Here is a 25,016-nt window from a genome sequence, read left to right on the forward strand (position 1 = left end):
ATAATAACCCATGAGAAAAAAAATAGTTCATTTGTTAATTATTTTCATTAATTAATTTCATTAAAGCATAGATTTTTATTTAGAAGAGATCGTTTAATCTACCCTCCCTGATTTTATACATGACTAAAAATAGTGGGGTTTAGGGAAATTAAGTGACTTGCCTAAGATCATTTAGCTAGAAGAAAAAAAAAACAGGAATCAAAAGCAATTCTTTCAAGTTCTTTTTAGTCAATTAATCAGTATTTTTTTTTTATTCCTACTACTCTGTCTCTGGGAAGGCAATGAACACATAGTACAGAGAGCATTTCAGTAGTGTCCTAATTGACATATTGTCTACCCTGATGGCTGGGTTTGTGCAACTTGTCCAGTGACTTCAAAGAAGTTGGAAAAAAAATGAGGCTCCATCACTGAGACATTCCCACCATATCGTATAATATTGTTCCAGAATACTGTTAAAAAAAGGACATTGAAATGAAGGTTTTTGAATAAAAAAGTACATTGAAACTGATGTAAAAGAGCTGATTTTTGGAAGTAAGAATAAAAGACACCATATAAGCCAGTAATAGTGAAAGAGTGGATGATTTAGCAAAACTAGTATTTTAAGCACAGGGCAAAAAAAGCAGAGCTCCAAATGATGACAAGTTCACAATCAAATTAGAAGACAGATTACCAACGCACACAGCACAGAAAGCTTCCATGGCTTAAACATTTATTCAAATCTTTTTCTTTTATTTTTTGTCTTTAAGACTTTTATTTTATTTTTATTTATTATATTCAATTTTAGTTTTCAACATTTACTTTTATAAGATTTTGACCTCCAAATTACGCCCCCTCCTTTCCCTCCCTTCTACCTAAGACAGCAAGCAATCTGATACAGGCTATACAAGTGCAGTCATGTTAAATATACTTCTACATTACTCATGTTCTGAAAGAAAAATCAGAACAAAAGGGAAAAACTACAGGAAATACAAAAAAAAGTGAAAATAGCATGCTTTGATCTGCACCCAGACTCCATAGTTCTTTCTGTGGACGCGGACATTATTTTCTATCTTGAGTCTTTTGGCATTGTCTTGGATCATTGCATTACTGAGAAGCTCTGTCTATCATGCCTAATTACTACACTTTGTTGCTGTTACTGTGCACAATGTTCTCCTGGTTCTACTCACTTCGCTCAGCATCAGTTCATGTAAGTTTTTTTTTTCCCTAAAATCTGCCTGTTTGAGGGGTGGAGCCAAGATGGCAGATTAAAAGCAGTGACTTGCTTGAGCTCTCCCCCAAATCACTCCAAATGACTGTAAAAATGTCTCCAAACAAATTCAAGAGCAACAGAGCCCACAAAAAGACAGAGTGAGACACATTTTCAGTCCAAGACAACCTGGATGGTTGATGGGAAAGGTCTCTTGTACTGGGCTGGGAAAGCAGCGCAGTTCCACTTGGGCAGAGCAGGAAAAGACCAGGCCTCAGTGAACCTGGAGCAGGCCTCAGGAGACTGAATCACTAGCAGCTGAAGTGGTTTGCAGACTTCTCAACTCAAAAATTCCAAACACAACTTAGAAGCTCAATAGGAAAAGTCTATCAGATCTGGATGAAAGAGGAGTACAGTCCAGGCCCAGTCCTGGCGCCACCCCTGGGTGGTGGCTTCTTCTGGAGCAATTGGACCACAGATGGTGGGGGGATCCAGTGGATGATCAGACGAGGATTTCAGGAATCTCTTTGTTGGCACTAAGGCAAGATTTTCTTGCTTTGTCTGTGCTTAGATTAAGTTTGTAGCCCTGGGGGGGGCAGTCTGGGAGAGGAGGAGTACTGGTGTAGCAGAGCTTGAGGCAGTGGTGAAGAGAAAATCCTTCTCACAGTTCCAAGGCAGGTAAGAGTGCTTTGGGTCACTCATAGACCAGAGCCCAGGCCAGGAAAAGGAAATTCAAAAGTTCATTGAAGGAAATAATTCCTTAAAAATTAGAATGGAGCAAATGGAAGCTAATGATTCAAGAAATTGTAAGACAAAACCAAAAGAATGAAACAAAAATAGAAGAGAATGTGAAACACCTCATTGAAAAACAACTGATCCAGGATCCAGGAGAGATAATTTAAAATTATTGGACTACCTGAAAGCCATGATCTAAAAAAGAGCCTAGACATCATCTTTCAAGAAATTATCAAGGAAAACTACACTGACATTCTAGAACCAGAGGGTAAAATAGAAAGGGAAAGAAACATCAATTACCTCCTGAAAGAGATCCTCAAAGGAAAACTCCTAGGAATATTGCAGCCAAATTCTGGAGAAAATATTGCAAGTAGCCAGAAAGATACAATTCAAATATTGTGGAAACACAATCAGGATAACACAAGATTTAGCAGCTTCTATATTAAGGGACCTCAAGGCATGGATATAATATTCTGCAGGGCAAAGGATTACAACCAAGAATCACCTACCCAGCAAAACTGAGTATAATCCTTCAGGAGAATAATAAATGTTCAGTGAAAAGAGGACTTTCTAGCATTCTTGATGAAAAGACCAGGCTAGAAAAAAAATTGACTTTCAAATACAAGACTCAAGAGAAGCATGAAAGGTAAACAGGAAAGAAATCTTAAGGGACTTATTAAAGTTGAACTATTTACATTCCTCCATAGGAAGATGATATTTGTAACTCATGAGACATTTGTCAATATTAGGGTAGTTGGAGGAAATATATATCTCTATCTCTATCTATCTATCTATCTATCTATCTATCAAGACAGTATGGGGGGAATTGAATATGAAGGGATGATATAAAAATAAAATTAAGGGTGAGAGAAGATTGTACTGGGGGAAGGAGAAAGGAGTGGTAGAATGGGGTAAATTATCTCACATAAAACACACAATAAAAGGCTTTTACAGTGGAGGGGAAGCAGGAGAAGGTGAGAGGAATGAGTGAATCTTATTCTCATTGGATTTGGCTTAAGGATGGAATAACATAAACAACCAATTTTGTGTGGAAATCTATCTTACCCTACTGGAACATAGGGAGTAAGGGGATAAGGGGACCTGATAGAAAGGAGGGCAGATTAAGGGAGTGGGTAATCAGAAGCAAACATTTTTGAGGAGGGACAAGATCAAAGGAGAGAATAGAATAAATGGGTGGGATAGGATGGAGAGAAATATAGTTAGTTTTTCACAACATGACTTATGAAAGTGTTTTGCATGACTACTATATTGAGTTGCTTACCTTCTCGATGAAGGTGGTGGGAAGGAAGGAAGGGACAGAACTTGGAACCCAAAATTTTAAATCAAATGTTAAAAATTGTTTTTACATGCAACTGGGAAATAAGATATACAGGCATTGGGGTATAGAAATCTATCCTGCCCTACAGGTAAATAGAAGGGAAAGGGGATAAGAGAAGGGGGGTAGTAGAAGGGAGGGCAGTTTGGGGGAAGGGGTATTCAGAAGGTAATCCATTTTGGGGTGGGAGGAGGGGAGAGATGGGGAGAAAATTTGGAATTCAAAATCTTGTGAAAGTGAATGTTGAAAACTAAAAATAAATTAATTAATCAATCTAAAAACCATGCAGGGTGTATGAAAAGTCTTCATATACTTTTAAGGATTTATAGATATCCTGAAATGTTATACAGACTATCACAAAAGTCTTAGTTTAGTTTTTAACTCTTAGCTTAAAAACTAATCATTCTGTATAGCATAGAGTTCCAGGCCTTAAATCAGAAAGATTTGAGTTCAATTCTGGCCTCATTCACTTATTAGCTATGTGACTCTGGGCAAGTCATTTAATACTGTTACCTCAGTTTCCTCAACTGTAAAATGAGATGGAGAAGGAAATGGCAAGCCTCTCCAGTATCTTTGCCAAGAAAACCCCAAATGGGATCATGAAGAGTCAGATAGGACAGAAAAATGACTAACAAGAGCACTTCAGTAACCTCATTACAACTTCAAAAATTACAGCAATACAATGCTCTCAGGAAAGTAGAGCGTGAACAAAAGAAACCTTAGATCCCTCATTCAGATCTCTATCAGCTGGTATGATTCTGCTATGTCAGGTACCTACCAAAAATTCAATTTATTTTAGGCACAAAGCACTGCCTAGTATTGCAAATATTTAAATAAGGCCTATAGAACCCATTGTTATTTTTTCCATATGTACTTGAATGCTATTAAATAAATGGATCATGGAAATACAAAAAAAATCTGCCTGTTTGTCATTTCCAATAGAACAATAATATTCCATTACAGTCATATACCACAACTTCAAGTTTTTCAATATAAAAATACAAATATGGTAAATATATGTTACAAGGAAAGGGGAAAAAAGTCATATCTTTGGCTTCTAGTCAGCCATCATCTTATAACATCATTCTTGGAAATATTATATTGAATCATTCTTAGAAATATTATATTGAATAGATTTTGTTTTATTTTATTAAACATCAGTGGAAAATGTACCTATCTCCCACACTAATTTCTTTGTTCCCTTGAAAATTATTTTTTTCTCTTATTTACTCATGAGATTTTTATGTCATTGGTTAGTTCAAATGATATTTCATAAGAATAAAATATTCTCTCTAGCTTTGCTCATATTCCATATAGTATCCTGGAGACTGATAACTGGCCCTCTGTAGTTCACTATTTTTATCAATGACTTCAATAAAGTTTTCTCATCAAGTCTGTAGATGACACAAAACTGGGGGATATAGCTAATATACTAGATGTCATGCAAAAAAGAAGTCTAAAAACCAAAAGGATTTTCTGAGATTGGGTTGTTTCTAAAAAGAAGAAATCCAGTAGAGATAAATATAACATCTTGTACTTAGAAATAATATAAATATGAGTGAATAGTAGTATGTGGCAGCACAAAAAGCTGATTTTTTTGCACTTAATATTTTATTTTTTACAAATACACGTAAAAACAGTTTTCAGCATTCATTTTATAAGATTTTGAGTTCTAAATTTTTCTGCCACCATCCCTCCCTTCCCCTTTGCTCCAGACAACAAGCAAAATGGTATAGATGAGACATATACAATCATATTAAACATATTTCCACATTAATCATGTTGCGAAAGAAGAACCACAAGAAAGAAAAAAAAGTGAAAATAGTATGCTTTGATCTGCATTCAAACTCCATAGTTCTTTCTCTGGGCGTGGACAGCATTTTCCATCACAAGTCTTCTGGAATTGTCTTAGATCATGTTATGGATGAGTCTATCAGAGTGGATAATCAGTACAGTGTTGCTGTTATTATGTACTATGTTCTCCCATTTCTGATCACTTCACTCAGCATCAGTTCATGTAAGACTTTCCAGATTTTTCTGAAATTGATCTGCTCATCAATACTTATAGAACAATAGTATCCCATTGCATTCATATACGACAATTTGTTCAGCCATTCATATACCACACCTTGTTCAGCCATTCCCTAACTGATGGCATCACCACAATTTACAATTCTTTGCCACCACAAAAGGAGTTGTTATAAAAGTTTTTGTTCCTGTGGATCCTTTCCACTTTTTTATTTTCTCTTTGGGAGGAAGACCTAGTAGTGGTTTACCTGGACCAAAGAGTATGCACAATTTTATAGCCCTTTGTGAGTTGTTCCAAATTGTTCTCCAAAATAGTTGTATCAATTCATAATTGCACCAACAATACATTAGAGTTCCAGTTTTCCAGTATCTTCTCCAGTATTGATCATTTTCCTTTTCTTTCATATCATTCAATCCAATAGGTGTGATGTGATAGTTTAGAGTTGTTTTGATTTGTGTTCTCTAATGAATAGTGATTTAGAGCATTTTTCATATGACTATATAGCTTTAATTTCTTGATCTGAAAACTGCCTGTTCACATCCTTTGACCATTTAGCAATTGGTGAATGACTTGTTTTCTTATAAATTTGATTCATTTCTCTATATAATTGAGAAATGAGGCCTTTATAAGAAAAACTGGCATAAAAATTATTTCCCAGTTCTCTGCTTTCCTTTTCCAAAAACCAAAAGGATCTTGAGAGATTAGAACATTGGGTTGTTTCTAAAAAGAATTCCAGTAGAGATAAATATAACTTCTTGTTCTTAGATATACTAGATTTCTTCTTTTTAGAAACAACCCAATGTTCTAATCTCTCAAGATCCTTTTGGTTTTGTTGAATTGTTTTTGTTTGCGCAAAAACTTTTTAATTTATTCTAATCAAAATTATCCATTTTGCATTTCATCATGTTCTCAATCTCTTATTTGGTCATAAATTCTTCCCCTCTCCATTGATCTTACAGGTACACTATTACTTGCTCTCCTAATTTGTTTATGGCATCACTGTTTATGTCTAAATCATGTACTCAATTTGACATTATCTTGACATATATTGTAAGATGTGGGTCTATGCCTATTTTCTGCCACACTATTTTGTAGTGTTCTTAGCAGTTTTTTGTCAAAAAGTGAGTTCTTATTTCAAAAGCTAGTTGAGTTCATCAAACATCTGTTTGTGATGTGTGCCGATACTATACTATAGTCCTTGGGTACTGTGTCTTGTGTGCCGATTCTATTCCACTGATCCACCAATCAATTTCTTAGCCAGTACCAAGTAGTTTTGATGACTGATGATATGATACAGCTTTAGGTCTGGTACGGCTAGGCCACCTTGCTTTCAATTTTTTTTTTTCATGAATTACCTTGATATACTTGACCTTTGGTTATTCCAGATGAATTTTGTTATTATTTTTCAGCTTTATAAAATATTTTGGTAGTTTGATTTATATGGCAGTGAATAAAGAAATTAATTTCAATAGAATTTTCATGCTTATTATATTAGCTTGGCATACCTGTGAGCAATTGTTATCTTTCCAGTTGCTTAGATTTCACTTTATTTGTGTAAAAAGTGTTTTGTAATTGTGTCCTAGGTTTGTTTCAACAGGCAGACTCTTAAATATTTTATATTGTCTATAATCATTTTAAATATAATTTCTCCTATCTTTTGCTGCTGGGCTTTGTAGGTAATATGTAGAAATGCTGATGATTTATGTGGGTTTATTTTATATCCTGCAACTTTGCTAAAGTTGTTAATTGTTTCAAGTAGTTTTCTACTTGATTCTCTGGGATTCTCAAGTACACCATGATGCATATCATCTGCAAAGAGTGGTAGTTTTGCTCCCTCACTGCCTATTCTAATTCCTTCAATTTCTTTTTTTTCTCTTATTGCTACAGCTAACATTTCTAGCACAATATTGAATGACAGCTAACATTTCTAGTACAATATTGAATAACAATGGTGATGACGAACATGCTTGTTTCACCCCAATCTTATTGGGAATGCTTCTAGCTTATCCCCACTATATGTAATGTTTGCTGATGGTCATTTTAAGGAAAGCTCCATTTATTCCTAAGCTCTCTATTGTTTTTTAATAGAAATGGGTGCAGTATTTTGTCAATAGATTATCTATTGAGATAATCATGTGATTTCTGTTAGTTTTGTTATTGATATGGTCAATTATGCTGATAATTTCCCTAATATTGAACCAGCCCTGCATTCCAGGTATAAATCCAATCTGGTCATAATATATTATTCTGGTTATAAATTTTTGTTGTGTCTTTGCTAATATTTTATTTTAAATTTTTGCATGATTATTCTTTAGGGAAATTGCTCTATAGTTTATTTCTCTGTTTTAGTTATTCTTACTTTAGGTATCAGTACCATATTTGTGTCATAAAAGGAATCTGGTACAACTCCTACTTCACTGCTTTTTCCAAATGGTTTTATAGTATCGAAATTAGTTGATCTTTAAATGTTTGGTAGAGTTCACTTTTAAATCCATCTGGCCCTGGAGATTTTCTTTTAGGGAGTTTATTGATGGCTTGTTCAATTTCTTTTTCCGAAATGAGGATATTTCAGTATTTTATTTCCTCTTCTTTTAATCTGGGAAATTTATATTTTTGTAAATATTTATCTATTTCACTTAGATTGTCAGATTTATTGGCATAGAATTGTGCAACATAGCTCCTAATCATTGTTTCATTTCCTCTTTATTGGTAATGAAGTCACTCTTTTCATTTTTGATACCTGTAATTTGGTTTTCTTGTTTCTTTTTCTTAAATTAAATTAACCAAAATTTTATCTATTTTGTTTTTTCCATAAAATCAGCTCTTAGTTTTATTTATTAGTTCAATAGTTTTTTTTTTAATTTCAATTTCATTAGTCTCTCCTTTGAGTTTCAAACTTCTCATTTGGTACTTAATTGGAGATTTTTAATTTGTTCTTTTTCTAATTTTTTTAGTTGCATGAACAATTCATTGGTCTCCTCTCTCTCTATTTTATTCATGTAAACATTTAGAGATATAAAATTTCCCCTAAGAACTGCTTTGGCTGCATTCCATAACGTTTTGTTGTGTCATCTTGTTATTGTCTTCTCTTGGATGAAGTTATTGATTATTTCTATGATTTGTTGTTTGAGCCATTCATTCTTTAGACTTAGATTACTTAGCTTCCAATTATTTTTTAGTCTATCTTTCCATGACCCTTTTATTGCATCACTATATGAGAAAGGATGTATTTAATATTTTTGCCTTTCTGCATTGGATTGTGAGGTTTTTATGCCCTTGTATATGATCAATTTTTGTGTAGGTGCCATGTACCACTGAAAAAAGTTTTTTTTTTCCTTTTTGTTCCCATTCAGTTGTCTCCAGAGCTGTATCATAACTAGCTTTTCTTAAATTTATTCACCTCCTTAACTTCTTTCTTGTTTATTTTGTGGTTAGATTTATCTAGTTCAGAGTAGGGGAGTTTTAGATCTCAGACAAGTAGAATTTTGCTGTCTATTCCTTCCTGTAAACTCTTTTAATTTCTCCTCTAAGAATCTGGATGCTATATCACTTTGTGCATATGTGTTTAATATTAATATTACTTCATTGTCTATGATACCTTTTAACCAGATGTGGTTTCCTTCCTTGTCTTTTAATTAGATCTAGTTTTGCATTTCCTTTGTCTGAGATCAGGATTGCTACCCCTGCTCTTTTTTTCTTTCCTTACTTTTTTTTTTTACTTCAGCTGAAATTTAAAATATTCTGCAACAGACTTTTATCTTTACTCTGTGCGTATCTCTGTTTTAAACGTGGTTCTTGTAAACAACATATTGTAGGATTCTGGTTTTTAATCCACTCTGCTATCTGCTTCTATCTTATGGGAGAGTTCATACCATTCACAGTTATAAATACTAACTTTGTATTCCCCTCCATACATTTCCCATACTTTTCTCTCTCCTTTCATCCTGTCATTCTTTACCAGACTCTTGCTTCTAATCACAACAACCCTCAAACTCTCTTTCTTTCTATCAATGTTCCCCTTCCCTTTTCTTTACCCTTTACCCTTCTCCTATTACTTCCCTATAGGGTAAGTTTTTTTTTAACCTAACTGAATGTATATTTTATTTCCTCTTTGAGCCAAATCTGAGGAGAGTAAGCAATGCTCACATCCTGTCTTCTTTCCCTCTAATTTAATATGTCGTTTGTGTCTCTTCATGTCATGTACTTTACCCAAATCTGCCTCCCCATTTCCTCTTCTCACTTAAGTTTTTATATTATCATATCTAAGCAATTTTATAAACACAGCCTCTATGTATACTCCTAACTGCCCTAATAAAGATACAGTTCTCAAAAGTTATAAATATCAGGTTTCCATATACTGATGCAAACAGTTTAATCTTATTGAAAAGACATGTTTGTTTGGTTTTTTTCTTTCCTCTTTACCTTTGTATGCTTATCTTTATTCTTGTTTGTGAAGACTGAATTTTCTGTTCATTTCTGGCCTTTTCATCAGAAAAGCTTGAAAGTCCCCTATTTCACTGAATGTCCATCTTGTTTTTTTGGGGGGAGGAATAGAAAGTCTTTATTTTTCCTTGTTTTCCATTGAACTGATGAAATCAAAGGTCTTTAAAGTATTTACTCATTTATTTTTCCTTTCCCCTAATCTGCCTTCCCTTCTATCACCTCCCACCTTCTCTTATCATTTTCCCCTTCTATTTTCCTGTAGGGCAGGAGAGATTTCTATACCCCATTGCCTGTATATCTTATTTCCCAATTGAATGTGAAAACAATTTTAACATTTGTTTTTAAAGGTTTGGGTTCCAAATTCTCTCCCTCCCACCCTCCCCACCTACCCTCACTGAGATGGCAAGTAACTCGATACAGGTTATACATGTTTAATCATGCAAAACACTTCCATAGTAGTCAAGTTGTGAAAAACTAACCATATTTCCCTCCATTCTATCCCATCCTCCATTTATTCTATTTTCTCTTTTGAATCTGTCCCTTCTTAGAAGTGTTTTCTTCTGATTATCCCCTCCCTCAATCTGCTCTCCCTTATATCATCCCCTCTTCTTCTATCCTCTTCCCCCCCTCCATTTTCTTGTAGGGTAAGACATATTTCCACACTTAATTCAGTATGTATGTTATCACCTCTTAAGCAAAAATCTGATGAGAATAAGATTCACTCATTCCCTGTCACCTTACCACACTTCCCCTGCATTGTAAAAACTTGTTCTTGTCTGTTTTATGGTAGATAATTTACCCCATTCTACATCTCCCTTTCTCCTTCTCCCAGTATACTTCTTTCTTATGCCTTAATTTTATTTTTTTAGCTATCATCCCTTCATATTCAACTCACCCAGTGCCATCTATCTATCTATCTATCTATCTATCTATCTATCTATCTATCTATCTATCTTTATACATTTATTTTCCCTCCAACTACCCTAATACTGACAAAGGTCTCATGAATAACAAATATCATCTTTCCATGGAGGAATGTAAGCAGTTCAACATTAATAATTCACTTATGATTTCTCTTTCCTGTATACTTTTTCATGCTTCTCTTGCATCCTATATTTGAAAGTCAAATTTTCTATTCAGCTTTGATTTTTTCATCAAGAATGCTAGAAAGTCCTCTATTTCAATGAAAATCCAATTTTCCAATGAATGATTATACTCAGTTTTGCTGGGTAGGTGATTCTTGGTTGTAATCCTATCTCTTTTTACCTCCAGAATGTCATATTCCAAGCCCTCTGGTCCCTTAATGTAAAAGTTGCTAAATCTTGTGTTATCTTCATTGTGTTTCCATAATACTTGAATTGTTTCTTTCTGGCTGCTTGCAATATTTTCTTCTTGACCTGGGAATTCTGGAATTCGGCTTATTTCTAGGGGTTTTCCTTCGGGATCTCTTTCAAGAGATGTTTAGTAGATTCTTTTCATTTCTACTTTACTCTTGGTTCTATAATATCAGGGCAGTTTTCCTTGATACTTTCTTCAAAGATGATGTCTAGGCTATTTCTTTATCATGGATTCAGGTAGCCAAGCAATTCTTAAATTATTTCTCCTGGATCTAATTTCCAGGTCTGTTGTTTTTCCAGTGACATATTTTACATTGTCTTCTATTTCTTCATTCTTTTGGTTTTGTTTTACAATTTCTTGATTTCTCATAAAGTCATTAGCTTCCATTTGCTCCATTTTAATTTTTAAGGACTTATTTTCTTCATTGAGCTTTTGGACTTCCTTTTCCATTTGGCAAATTCTGCTTTTTAAGGCATTCTTCTCCTCATTGGCTTTTTGGACCTTTTTTTTTGCCATTTCGGTAAGGCTATTTTTAAGGTGTTATTTTCTTCTGTATTTTTGGAGTCTCCTTTAGCAAGCTGTTGACTTGCTTTTCATGATTTCTTCGCATCATGCTCCTTTCTCTTCCCAGTTTTTCTTCTGCTTCTTTTACTTGCTTCTCAAAATCCTTTTCAAGCTCTTCCATGGTCTGAAACTGATTAATATTTTTCTTGGAGACTTTGGATGTAAGAGCTTTGACTTTGTTGTCTTCTTATGAGTGTATGTTTTGATGTTGTTACCAAAGTAAAATTCTATGGTCTGATTTGTGTGCTGTTTGCTCATCTTCCCAGCCAATTGCTTGAGTTTTAAACTTCCAGTGTGCAGAATGTACTGTCCCAAGTTTCATGGGTTTTGTGCAGCTGTTTTCAGAGATACTTCTAGGGACCTCTAAATTTTCAGTTCTTTCAAGGTGGTAGGATCAAAGACAAGGTGTTTACTCCTTTCCTGGCCTGGACTCTGGTTTGTGAGCACTCTTTTCTGCCTTGGAACTGTGAAGAGGATTCCCTCTTCACTTCCACCACAAGTTCCGCCATGCCAACACTCCTTCTTGCCCCAGGACCACCACCCAGAGCTGTAACCCCAATCCTATGGGCAAAGCAAGACAATCCTGCCTCAGCACCAGCAAAGAGATCCATGCAATACCCCTTTGATCAGCCACTTGATCCCCCCTTTGTCTATGGGTCAAGAGCTCCATCAGCAACTGCCACCCTGGGGCTGTACCTGAACTGGGGCTGGACCAAGTTTCTCTCTCACCATGACTCCACAGACCTTTCCTCCTGACCTTCTAAGTTATCTTTGGTGTTCGTGGATTGAGAAGTCTGGAAAGTACCTCAGTTGCTGGTGATTCAGTCCACCGAGGTCTGCTCCAGGTTTGCTGAGGCCCAGTCTTAACCTGCATAGCCCATGCTGAACTGTACTCTTCTCTCAGTCCAGTTTCAAATCAACCATCCAACCATTGTCTTGGGCTGGAAATTTATTTCACTCTGTCTTTTTGTGGGTTCTGCTGCTCTAGAATTTGTTTAGAGCCATTTTGTACAAGTATTTGGAGGGTTTGGGGGAGAGCTCAAGCAAGTCACTGCTTTTACTCTGCCATCTTGGCTCTGTTCCCAAATGTCTATCTTTTTAACTGAAAGGTTATGCTCAAATTTGTTGGGTAATTGATTCTTGGTTGTAATCTAAACTCCTTTGCTTTTTTGAATATCATATTCCTAGCCCTCAGATCCTTTAAAGTAAAAGCTGGAGCCAAGATGGTGGAGTGAAAAAGTAGTCACTGTCACTCTCCGCTATCAACTTCTGAAAACCCAGAAAATATCAACCCAGAAAAAAAACCCTGAAACACCTGAGCTAGAAGAAAGACAAGTAGCAGCAGTGCAGTAGCCCAGCAAACGGGTCTCCCAGTGCCTCAGCAAAAACAAGGGGCCCCAGGCGGATGAGTACCCTGTGGCATTCATCTGAAAGGAGGTGAAGAAAACAAGCTAAAGGCTTCCTAACCCCGCCTTGCTGATTCCAACCCAACACCAGGTGAGCTGTAGGAGCCCTGAAGCCTAAAATTGTGAAGAGATCCTGAAGCCAAGGTGGTAGATCAGGCAAACACCAACACCTGGACCTCTGAGTGCCTCAGTGAGGACAGGGGAACCAGTGGAAACCAGCTTAGAGAACCACCAGGAGTCTGGGCAATCCACCCCAAAGGAATCCCCCGGTGCATTAGCAGAAACAAGGGAGACAACACTGCAGGGGGCCCCAGGCAGATAAACATCCTGCAGCAGCCATCTAAAAGGAGCAGAAGAAAGCTAAAGGAAAGGAAAAGCAGGCAACCTAGAATTGCCTGAAAGTTCCAACCCTGCTGATTCCAGCCCAACACAAGGTAAGCTGCCAGAAACCTACAGCCTCCAATCCCAGCATAAGAGGCCCCAGAACAAAGCCAGTGACCAAGACCTAGGCTCCCAACACAAGAAGCTTGGGTCAGTACCCTCTGTTCCCCAGCAGGAGTGCTCAATCTCTTTAAAGGCCAGGGAATAAAGAAACAACATGAGTAAAAAGAAATGTACCATAGATTCATATTATGAGAAGAGTGAAGATCAAGACAGAAATTCTGAAGAGGACAACATTGTCAACAAACCCACATCTGCAACAACAAAAGGGAATATGAACTGGTCTGAAACCCAAAAAGCCTTCTTAGAAGAGCTCAAGAAAGATTTTAATAGTCAAATGATAGAGGTAAAAGAGTCCTTCAAAAATACAATTGGCCAGTTGGAAAAAAAATACACTGAAGAAAACAAGTCCCTAAAAAACAATTGGCCAATTGAAGAAGGAAGGACAAAAACTAACAGAAGAGTACACTGAAGAAACAAGTCCCTAAAAAACACAATTCGCCAGTTGAAGAAGGAAGTACAAAAACTAACAGAAGAAAACAATCTGTTAAAAACTAGAATTGGACAAATGGAAACTAATGTCTCTATGAGAGAGCAAGACTCAGTCAAACAGAAAGAAAAAAATGAAAAAACAGATTAGAATGTAAAATATCTCATCAGTAAAACAACCAACCTGGAAAATCGACTCAGGACAATAATTTAAAAATTATTGCACTACCTGAAAATCATGATGAAAAAAAGAGCCTGGGCAGTATCTTTCAGGAAATAATAAAGAAAACATTGCCCAGAAGTCCTAGAACCAGAAGGGAAAATAACCATAGAAAGAATCCACCAATCACCACCTGAAAGAGATCCCAAATTGACAATGCCAAGAAATATAATAGCAAAATTCCAAAATTACCAGATAAAAGAGAAGGTGCTGCAAGCAGCCAGAAAGAAAGAATTTAAATATCATGGAACCACAGTCAGGATTACACAGGACCTTGCAGCTGCTACATTAAAAGACCGCAGGGCATGGAACATGATATTCCGTAAAGCAAAGGAGCTTGGAATGCAGCCAAGGATCAATTACCCAGCAAAAATGAGCATCATTTTTCAAGGGAGGAGGTGGATATTCAACGAAATAGGAGACTTCCAAACTTTCCTGATAAAAAGACCAGAGCTCAACAAAAAATTTGATCTTCAAGTACAGGACTCAAGGACTTAAAAAGTTCTGTGTCACCCTTGCAGTGACACAGAAGTCCTCTTAGCTGTCTGCACTAGTGACTTCATGGTAAGGGGATCCATCCGGAATGTAACAAATGAGCCAGAACAACAAGAGTCTATCATTGACATCCATGTCAACAAACTGTACAGGCAGAAGAATAAAGTCTTTCAGCTTATGGAAAGCAGTGAGAGCTGGCAAGGACAGATCAAGACACTATTAGAATGTGGAGTGAAACCTGGAAATGGGGATTTCCTCTTCACAGGCTGAATGTACTTTGGGGAGGCCAGACTAAGCTGTGCTCCTCGTTTCAAAGATTTCCTAAGGATGTATAAAGATTCTTAGAACAAGGGGCTGAATCCATGTGAAATAGGCACAGCCTGAAGATGAACGGTTAGATTAGAAATCCTCCTTTCCCTCCCAAGAAAACCTCATTCCACCTGCACTTATGCCTGACAAATTCACTGTCATAGTGAATACTATTAATTTATTGGAAAGCAGCTTCCAGAGGAACTAACAATTGGAAGGCAGGTCCCATGAGATTTCTTTATAATACCAGAAGCTGTTATACTATACTAGCCAAATGGATGCTATGTACCCCAAATGTTTTTCTTAACCAATTGGAAGTCTTGAAAAATGCAAACTAAGTAATTATATTTTAAAGCATTTTTAATTGGAAACAGGCTCGAATATTTTAGATAAACTACTTTTGTATCTTTTAACAGCATTAAAAAAACATAAGATGTAGTATTTGGTCTGATATAAAACTTTAACAACAATGCTTTGTAAAAAGCTTAGTGTGTATTTTGAAGTAATTTCTTATGAGAGAAGTTTATGGAGTCAAACATTTTGATTTATTTTTTTCATGTTTCCTTTTTTTAATTTTAATTTTTTAACTATGATTGCGAGCCTCCATCATCTTTAGGCTGGTAAATTATTTCCATTTCAGAGAAATAAAGCTCCCTGGATTTGTTTAAAAAAAAAGTAAAAGCCGTTAAGTCCTATACAATCCTGACTGTCACTCCAAAATGTTTCATTTTTTATTTTTTTAGGTTGCTTGCTGTATTTTCTCGTCGACCTGATAATTTTGGAATTTGGCTACAACATTCCTTGGGAATCTTCATTTAGTAATCTCTTTCAGGAAATAATTAATGGATTCTTTCAATAAGCATTTTATCCTCCAGTTCTAGGACATCAAGGCAGTATTGCTTGATCATTTCTTGAAAGATGGTGTCCGGCCTCTTTTTTTTTTTTTTTTAAATCATGGCTTTCCGTAGACCAATGATTCTTAAATTGTCTTTCCTCTATCTATTTTCCAGGTTTGTTGTTTTTCCAATGAGATATTTTACATTTTCTTCTATTTTTTCATTCATTTGTTTTTGTTCAAATGATTCTTGATGTCTCCTAGAGTCATTAGCTTCCACTTGCCGAATTCTAGGTTTTAGTGGGTTGTTTTCTACAGTTAGTTTTTTTTACCTCCTTTTCCATTCTGTCAATTCTACTTTCTAAGTAGTTGTTTCCTTCCGTCCTTCCTTTTCCAAGCTGTTGACTCTCTCTTGCATACCTCTCATTTTTTCCCTAATTTTTTCCTCTATTCTTCTTATTTGACTATTAAACTCCTTCTTGAGCTCTTCCAAGAAGGCATTTTGGACTTTATATCAATTCATGCTCCCCTTTGAGGTTTCATGTTTAGGTATATTAACAATCATGTCGTCTTCTTAGTTTGTGTTTTGATCTTTCCTGTCCCCATGGAAATAGTCTATGGTCAACGTTTAATTTTTTTATTTTTATTTTTGTTTTTTGTTCCTTTTGTTTGCATATTTACTGGCTTTTAAAGTTGAGCTCTGCTTGTGGGGCACAGAGGGCACTGTTTCAAGATTCTTGTGCTTGTGGCCAAGGGTCTGGTCACTGGCTTTGTTGCTAGGTCCTCAGGTGCTTGCAGCTAGGGCTGTAGGAGTTTGCCAGCTTAGCTAGTTCTGAGCTGGGATTGTACTGCTGGTGTCTGGTCTGTGCTGAGGCCAGGTGAGGTTTTTCTGTGTTTCCCTGTGCTATGCTGAAGCATGGGGAGGTCCAGCTGTTGGGGGTTGCCTGCCTACCCGAGGCTGTGCTGGCACACATGGTGCTTCTCTGAGCTGGAGTCTGCTGATTTCCCTGGCTATGCTAGGGCACATGGACTGTCCTGGTGTTGGTGTTTGCTCCACCACCCTGGGGATCAGCATCTCCCTCCGTTTTTCAGAGGTGGGGCTTCTTGCTGGCTTGCTGGGGTGTGTCCTGTCCTGCAATGCACTAACCTTTTACCTGAATGAGACTGACCTTTCTTACTGATCCTCCAAGTTTTCCAGACTAAAAAATTGTTCCACTCCATCCTTTTTCTTGCTCTGCTGTTCCAGGATTTTTCCTTGCATGCTATTTTTCTGGTTTATTTCAAAGGTCAATAAGAAAGATAGCAACTTACTGGTTACTCTGCCATCTTGGCTTCAGTAAGTCCTGAAGAGGGGTCTCCATTTTCAGAATAATATTTTTAAATAATTGCGGAAAGTGATCATTTAAGTTAGAGTTAGGTATTAGTAAAGACTTCCTGAAAACTATTCATGGATTTCCTTAGTCCATGGACCCAAAATTAAGAATCTCTCTTCTAGAGGGCAGATTGTTTTTGTTTTAATTTTCACTTGGATTCGTCAATGCCTAGTATCATGCCTACAAAGTGATTTTAATTTAATTTAACTGAAGCAACCCATTCTACTATCAGGCAGTTCTAACTGTGAAGAAAACGTGTCTTTCTCTGTAGTTTTCAGAAACTGTTCCTACTTCTAATTTCTGAGACTAAGCAGAACAAATGTTACCACTTTTCCATATGACCTTCTTCTAAATACTTACAAGCAATTCTTCCTCCTAAGTCTTTTCTTCTCCATTGTACCTTGTTTTTAGTTTCCTTAACCGAAATTTACCTGTCAGTGTTTACAGTTGCCTTCCTTCATAGCTACTACACTCTACCAGGGGTGAAGAACCTGAGGCCTTGAGGCCACATATGGCCCTCTAGGTCATCAAGTGTGGCCCCTTAAATGAATCCAAACTTCACAGAACAAATCCTCTTAATAAAAAGATTTGTTCTGTAAAACTCAGACTCAGTAAAAAGGCTGTACCCAGGGATCTAGAAGGCCACATGTGGCCTCAAGGCTGCAGGTTCCCCACTCCTGTATCTGGTCTGTAAGTGCCCTTCACAAAATATGTCACCTAAACCTGAACACAATACTCCAAACAATTTAGTTAGGGCAGGATCCAACAGAATTATTATCTTGTTCTAGATACTATGCAGCCTGGGTTTTTTTTTTTAATACACTGTTAATTTATACTATTGACTTAGATTGTGTTAGCAAGACAAAAATGAGTTTTAACTAAATGGAAAGAGAGCTCATAAATCTTACTTTAAGAGGCAGAAAAAAGAGCTGTTGAAATTGTTTTTATTTTATAACCAAATGCAAAAGGAAATATCACTTCATGGTACATGCCATCTAGTATTGTAGTTCTCTTGATAAGCATTTGAGAAAAAGATCATTAGAAAATAATCTTGATGCTCCATCTGTTTCAGAGAACAGGGGAACAGAGAAACTCTACTTTTAATGCAATAAAGTCCTTCAAATTATACACACACACACACATACACATACACACATATGTATGCAAGTATACACTCATGTACATTACACATATGTTTGGTTTCCACTCTGTGGTTTCAGTGCAAACTGGACAAATAGAAGATGCCCAAAAATTGTATTAGAAGACATGATTCAAGAGTAAAAAAGCAAAAAAAGGTCAAAATTTCATAAACTATACCAAAGCTTTGCATGTATATATAATGAATACAAGAAAAGAGTTGGGAGACACTGGTCATGGCAAACACCAAATATCACCTTCAAAAAGAAATTGCTGACACTCTGATTAAGCCATAAAAAGAATTGTTAATTACTGATTTGACAGTCATTTCTATTATTCAGTGTTGCTAATTATGCAAAAAGTATGTGTTTACTTTAACTCTACATCTGGGCTCATAATTCTCATTCAAATGATATGATTTGTCTATATATCAATTCTTGTTATATGACTGTTTTCTCATGTTGCTATTAATTGAATGCCTACTTTATGGGTTATGTACTAAGAACTTGTTGCATGATTCATTCCTTCAGTGTGTGCATATGGTTAAGGCTGAAATAGCTAATACATATTTAATTATTGAAACTGTTTTATTGCCTGCTTAAATGCTGTCATGGTCATTACACATCAATCATTTCAAAATATGGATCCTACAGCATGTTGAAATATATCCATCTACATGTACGTGTATGTTTGTATGTTATGTATGTATGTATATATGATATACACACATATACATGCATATGATACAGATAATTAAAGATCTTTTAATACTTATATTCCAAGTTTAAAAATAGTGAAATTATGAATGAAAGAAAAATCATTTTTTGATCCTTTTCTAACCATCCTCTCATCTTTTTCTTCCCCTTCTTAAATAATTTCATTAAGAAAACTATTTATACTTGATACTTCCACTTCATCTCTTCATCCTCTCTTCTAAACAGTCTGGCTTCTGACCTCATTCTTCCATCAAAACTGTTTTGCCAATAATCTTTTAATGGCAAAAGCTATAAGTCTTTCCTAAATACTAATTCTTCTTGACTTCTGTGCAGGATTTGATGCCATTGATCACCCTCTCCTCTAGAATATTCCTTTTTTCCAAATTTCCATTACATTCTTTTGTCTTGGTTTTCACATTTTCCATTAAACTGTTTGCAAATCTCCATTGCCGGCTCTTCGTGTCTCATCAATGAGCCATGTGTGCTCCTATAGCTCTGTCCTGAGTCCTTTTGTCTTTTCCCACTATACTATCTCACTTGGTGATGTCATAAGCTCCTTTGGGTTTAATTTTCATCTTCTTTCTTACTTTTTTTTCCCCTTGATGGTAATCAGGGCTAAGTGAGTTGCCCAGGGTCACACAGCCAATGAATGTTTGAAGCCAGATTTGAATTCAAATCCTCCTGCTTCCAGGGCCAGTGTAGTACCAGCTTACTATACCACCAAGCTGCCCCTCAGTTATCATTTTTAGAGATGACTATCAGATTTCTTTTTCTCTGTGTCTTTCTGCTGTCTCTGTCTCTCTGTCTCTGTCTCTGTCTGTCTCTGTGTCTATCCCTGTTGTAATAATCTTCTAATGGTCTCTCTACCTCAAATTTCTTTCCACTGCAATCTAATTCTCCACACAGCTGCCTAAATGATTCATCTAAAGTGCAGGTTTGACCATGTAATTTCCCACCCATATCTCCAAATCAATAAACTCCTATGGATTCATAGTAGATTTGTTTGGCATAAAAAACCCTTCTAGCCTGGACTCTCCCTACCTTTCCTGCCATTTAACACTAAACTCCCACCACACATTTTTTATTCTAGCTACAACAGCCTATTTGCCATTTTTTGCATAAAATACATCTTCCTACTCTATGTCTTTGAACTAACTGTCCTCAGACCTACAATGTTTTCCCTCATCACCTTTCCCCTTGTAGTTTTTCTGCCTTCCTTCAAGTCTCAGTTCAAATCCCACATTCTGCAGGACTTTACTATTCACCTCATGTGCTGGTGCCTCTACCTCTGACATTGCTTTCTGTCTTCTCTGAATATATCTTGTATGTGTCCAGTTATTTACATGTTGTTTTTCCTATTAGAATGTAAGCCTCTTTAGGGCAAGGATAGTTTTTATTTTTCTCTATATTTCTAAAAAAGTTAATATAGATCCCTATATACAAAGTAATCATTTAATAAGTACTTTTTGACTAATTGACTGCTAAGCTCTTTTCTAAACATTGTCATTGGTAGAAATACAATCAAATGAGAAAGCCCCTGCTCTCTGGAAGCTTAAATCCTAAATGAAGAAAATGACTATATGTGGAACAAGACTCAGAAATTGAGAAGGAAGTGGGCAATGTGCCAGCAGCAGGGAAATGGGCATGGCTGAAAAGTGGTTTGATGGGTTCAGGACTTAGAGAAAATGTATGATTACCCATCAGAGTCTAGGGTTCCAGGGACACAATTCCAAATTCCGGTAAGAAGAGGCTGTTAAAGAATGTTAAGGGGTCCCGTGATCTTGTCTTTGCGTGGCCATATTTTCCAGAAACATTGGGCCCCGAGTATGCAGGAGGCCTTGCATTTCTCAAGTATTAACCCCCCCTAAGCTGACATAATTTGTTATTTGCACCCCAAGGAGGACTCCACATGTGTCCTTGGAAGTCAAAACAGGCCCCAGTCAGTCTGCACTAGGCTGAGAAACTTCTTGGGTAGCTGAGACCCTTGCAAATAAGCAGATCATCATATCGTCATGGTCTAGCAGTTCCCAAGGGGGAAAAAATGCTACTTTTGCCATAGCCTTGCTTCTCTCCTTCAGGGTGTTTTGTCCTTTCCCTACCTTTACTGCACCATCCTTGCTTCCCATGCCACTCCCCTTTTGGAGATTTTTGGTTTCTTTTCCTTCCTTTGTTGTATTGTCATAAATATCCAAATTTCTGTATGGATTGTTAACTTTTTGTTCTGGCTTTGGGTTCCACATGCAAGTTCATTTCTTTTACAATAAACCTTGCTTTTTTCACATAAATTTTATGAAGTTGTGATTGCCTGTTGACAAGGTTAAGGAGAGAGCCAGAGTACAAGAAGCATGTCATAGAGATGTTTGGGAAGTGGCATAATGGACCAGAAAGTAAGTAACATGAGTGAAAAGCTCACCAGTCAGAACCCAAAATCCCAGAAGTAGGACACTGAGTTCCAGTGAGGGGAGATTGGAAGTTACTATAGTAAAAATTCAGTGTTTTAAAGATTCTTTGAGAAATAGAGATGATGGAATGTTGACAGAAATTACAAAGGAATTCCTTAAGTTAGGCAAAAACAAACTACTAAAGGCAAGCTCTGTGAATTGCCAATTCTTTTCAGTCATTCAGAATTTCCTGGTCCAATCATAGTAGGAGACAAAACCAGGGAATTAGCCTGCAAACATCAGTCTGAGGAGGACAACAGTCAAGAAAATTTTAGCTTTACTGAGCTAAAGAGGTGGCTCAGCAGATAAATGAGAGGCAGAAAAGTCAGATATATAAGATCAATATGAAAATGAAGTCAAGATGAGATCCTTTATGTCACAAATAGATTCTCTGATTGTGAATAAGTGCTAGATTCCCTGAGTTGAACAGAGAAATACCACCAATGCATTAGACAGAAGTCACTTTTCATTCGTCAGTTAATTGGTAAAGCTAGAGATAGACAGAGAAGCAATGTCTGTGAGCGACACTGAAGTTAGATATATCACTAAATGAGATCTTTTTAAACATTTTTTTATTAATTTATTTTGATTTATCAACAATCACTTCCATAATCTTTTGAGTTTTAATTTTTTTTCCCCTTCCCTACTCAAGATGGTGCAAAATCTGATATAGGCTATACATATACATTCCTATTAAACATATTTTCACATTAGTCATGTTGTAAGGAAGGAATTAGAACCAAAAGGAGGAACCACTGCAAAGAGGAAACAAAACAAAACAAAAGAAAAAAAAAGCAAATAGTTTTCTTCAATCTACATTCAAACTCCATAGCGCAACAGGGCTGTTACTGTATACAACCTTCTCCTGGTTCTGCTCATTTCACTCAGCATCAGACCATACAAGTTTTCCAGGTTTTTCTGAAGTCTGCTTGCTCATCATTTCTTATAGCACAATAGTATTCCATTACATTCATATACCACAACTTGCTCAGCCATTCCCCAATTGATGGGCATACCCTCAATTTCCAATTCTTTGCCACCACAAAAAGCTGCTAAAAATATTTTTGTACATGTGAGTCTTTTTCCCATTTGTATGATCTCTTTAGGATACAGCCCTAGAAGTGCTATTGATGGGTCAAAGAGTATGCACATTTTTATAGCCCTTTGGACATAGTTCCAAATTGCTCTCCAAAATGGTTGGATCATTTCACAACTCCACCAACAATGAATTAGTGTTCCAATTTTCCCACATGTTGTCCAACATGCATCATTTTCCTGTTTTGTCATGTTGGCCAATCTGATAGGTGTGATGTGGTACCTCAGAGTTGTTTTGATTTGCATTTCTCTAATCAATAGTGATTTAGAGCATTTTTTCATATAACTTTAAATGGCTTTAACTTATTCATCTGAGAACTGCCTGTTCATATTCTTTGACCATTTATCAATTGAAGAATGACTTGTATTCTTATAAATTGGACTAAATTCTCTATATATTTTGGAAATGAGGCCCTTAACAGAGACACTGGTTGTAAAAATTCTTTCCCACTTTTCTATTTCCCTCCTAATCTTGGTTACATTGGCTTTGCTTGTGCAAAAACTTTTCAGTTTAATGTAATCAAAATGATCCGTTTTGTATTTCACAATGTTCTGTATCTCTTTGGTTGTGAATTTTTCTGCTCTCCATAAATCTGACAGATAAAAAGAGGGAGATCTTAAACCTAAATTCAGAATCTTCTCTGGGAAATTTCCCTGTCCCCCTGGGGATCAAGTCAGGGCATTCTATATCAGCCAGCTGATTGGAATCACTATAGAACTGGGAGGTATCTCAGTTAGAAAAGATGAGACTGTCTGACAGTCACCTTTTGGATTTGCATGGGGCTTGAATGACACGGCTTAGAGCTACATGACAATCCTGTTTGCAAAAACCTGACAGAGAATTTGGTTTTGGTTAAACACTGTTATGTATACCAGCAAATAGGGAATGGAAATGTCTATTGACTTTGTAGTTAACGTGAATGTTCATCTAAAGAAATTACTGCAGAGAAATTCATAAAGTCTGAGGAAAAAGATCGGGTTGTCCTGAAATGGCTTAATGATTCACTACATAGCCAAAAGTTAAAATGGTACCTACCTTACAAAAATGTCTTATGACAGCTTTAACCAGATTTCAAGCAGTTGATGGAAACAGTATGCAGGAAACAGTCCAAGCATAAAGCTTCAAATCTGCACTTGACTTCAAAAGACTTGACCTCAACTTGCTCAGGAATATCTTCTCATATGTAAGGCATAAAAGTACAACAAGGGAGCCATCCTGGAGAGGCAAATTCAAAAGAGGAAACTCTCAGGAAATCCTCTGAAGGCGGAAACTGTGGGGAAAAAAAAACACACCGAAAACAAACAAACAAAAAAACCTTCCACTTGCAAGAGTAAGTGAATAAGGAAATCAGCAACAAAAAAGAACAATAAATGTAGAGCTACCTTCTGTTACAAATGCAGTGAAGATGGCAAAATGCAGGTTGGAAGCACTGTAGGAGAGAATGTGGCTTTAGCACTGCAGATATTGAGAGCAGCAAGACTAGTGTCCGAAAAAGGAGACAAAGCCAGGGAAAGAGAAGAGAGATTGCTGTGGATTTCCAAAATAGTGTGAATGACCTCATTTATGATTCCTTATGTATCTGCTCCATCTGGACTTTTACACTCCCACACCAGTGATGGTGAAAATGGAGAATGTGAACTGAGTCTCTGTTTTAGATAGTGAATCTCAAGTGACCATGATATTCTTGCCATTCTATAAGAGATATTTGAGAAAAAATACCTTGATATTCTTTGCAGGGATGGCACTTGAACGACTGACTGACAAAGACTACCTATATCTGCGATATATGAAAGTAAGCTAGAGGAAAGTGGCGCTATGATTCTGGTGTGTTCTAACCCACCAATCATATCTGAAGCACTAGCTTTGATTGGAATAAAACTCTGTCTGTTCAAATACTAACAGGATACTGCATGCAAGTATCTAGGACCAAATACCAGAACACTTTGACAATAAAGTCAACCTACGTAAAGCTTGTTAGATAATACAGGAAAGTGGTACCAGTGAGCATCATGAGAACACTAGCCTTATAACGTTAGTGCTTCAAAATTTACTTTTGTCCATGAATTTGATTTTATTTCATCAAATCAATGATGATATGTAAATCTCTTAGAAATCTACAAATTGATTTATTAGCCTAATAAAGAGACAACAAAATTATTTCTAATGCATTATTACATTCAGGTTAGACTTTCTCACACTATGTTTTGGTTTCAATTCCAGAGTTTTATATTTAATTTTGGCAATACACAGATTATATCTGATATTGACATCTATTTTATTTGCTCTCATAAAGAAGACTTGATCTTAATATATAAGGTTTTAGTTCATCTGGCTTTCTATTCCCCATTTAGTGAGCTGCAAATCCCATATTATATGCCTTTTAAGGTAAGATATTTTCCTGTAAGAAATAGCTTAAGTAGTTCAATA

At 36.3% G+C, this 25,016-nt stretch overlaps 1 pseudogene; it reads left to right on the forward strand.

Annotated features, from left to right (window-relative positions):
• LOC144454882 (meteorin-like protein pseudogene) overlaps positions 1 to 15,066 on the forward strand; it is a 154,568-nt pseudogene extending 139,502 nt beyond the window's left edge.
• Positions 15,067 to 25,016: the final 9,950 nt, after the last annotated feature.

This window comes from Phascolarctos cinereus, unplaced genomic scaffold, assembly GCF_003287225.1.
Source record: "Phascolarctos cinereus isolate Bilbo 61053 unplaced genomic scaffold, phaCin_HiC Scaffold_7;HRSCAF=346, whole genome shotgun sequence".
NCBI classification, from domain to species: domain Eukaryota; kingdom Metazoa; phylum Chordata; class Mammalia; order Diprotodontia; family Phascolarctidae; genus Phascolarctos; species Phascolarctos cinereus.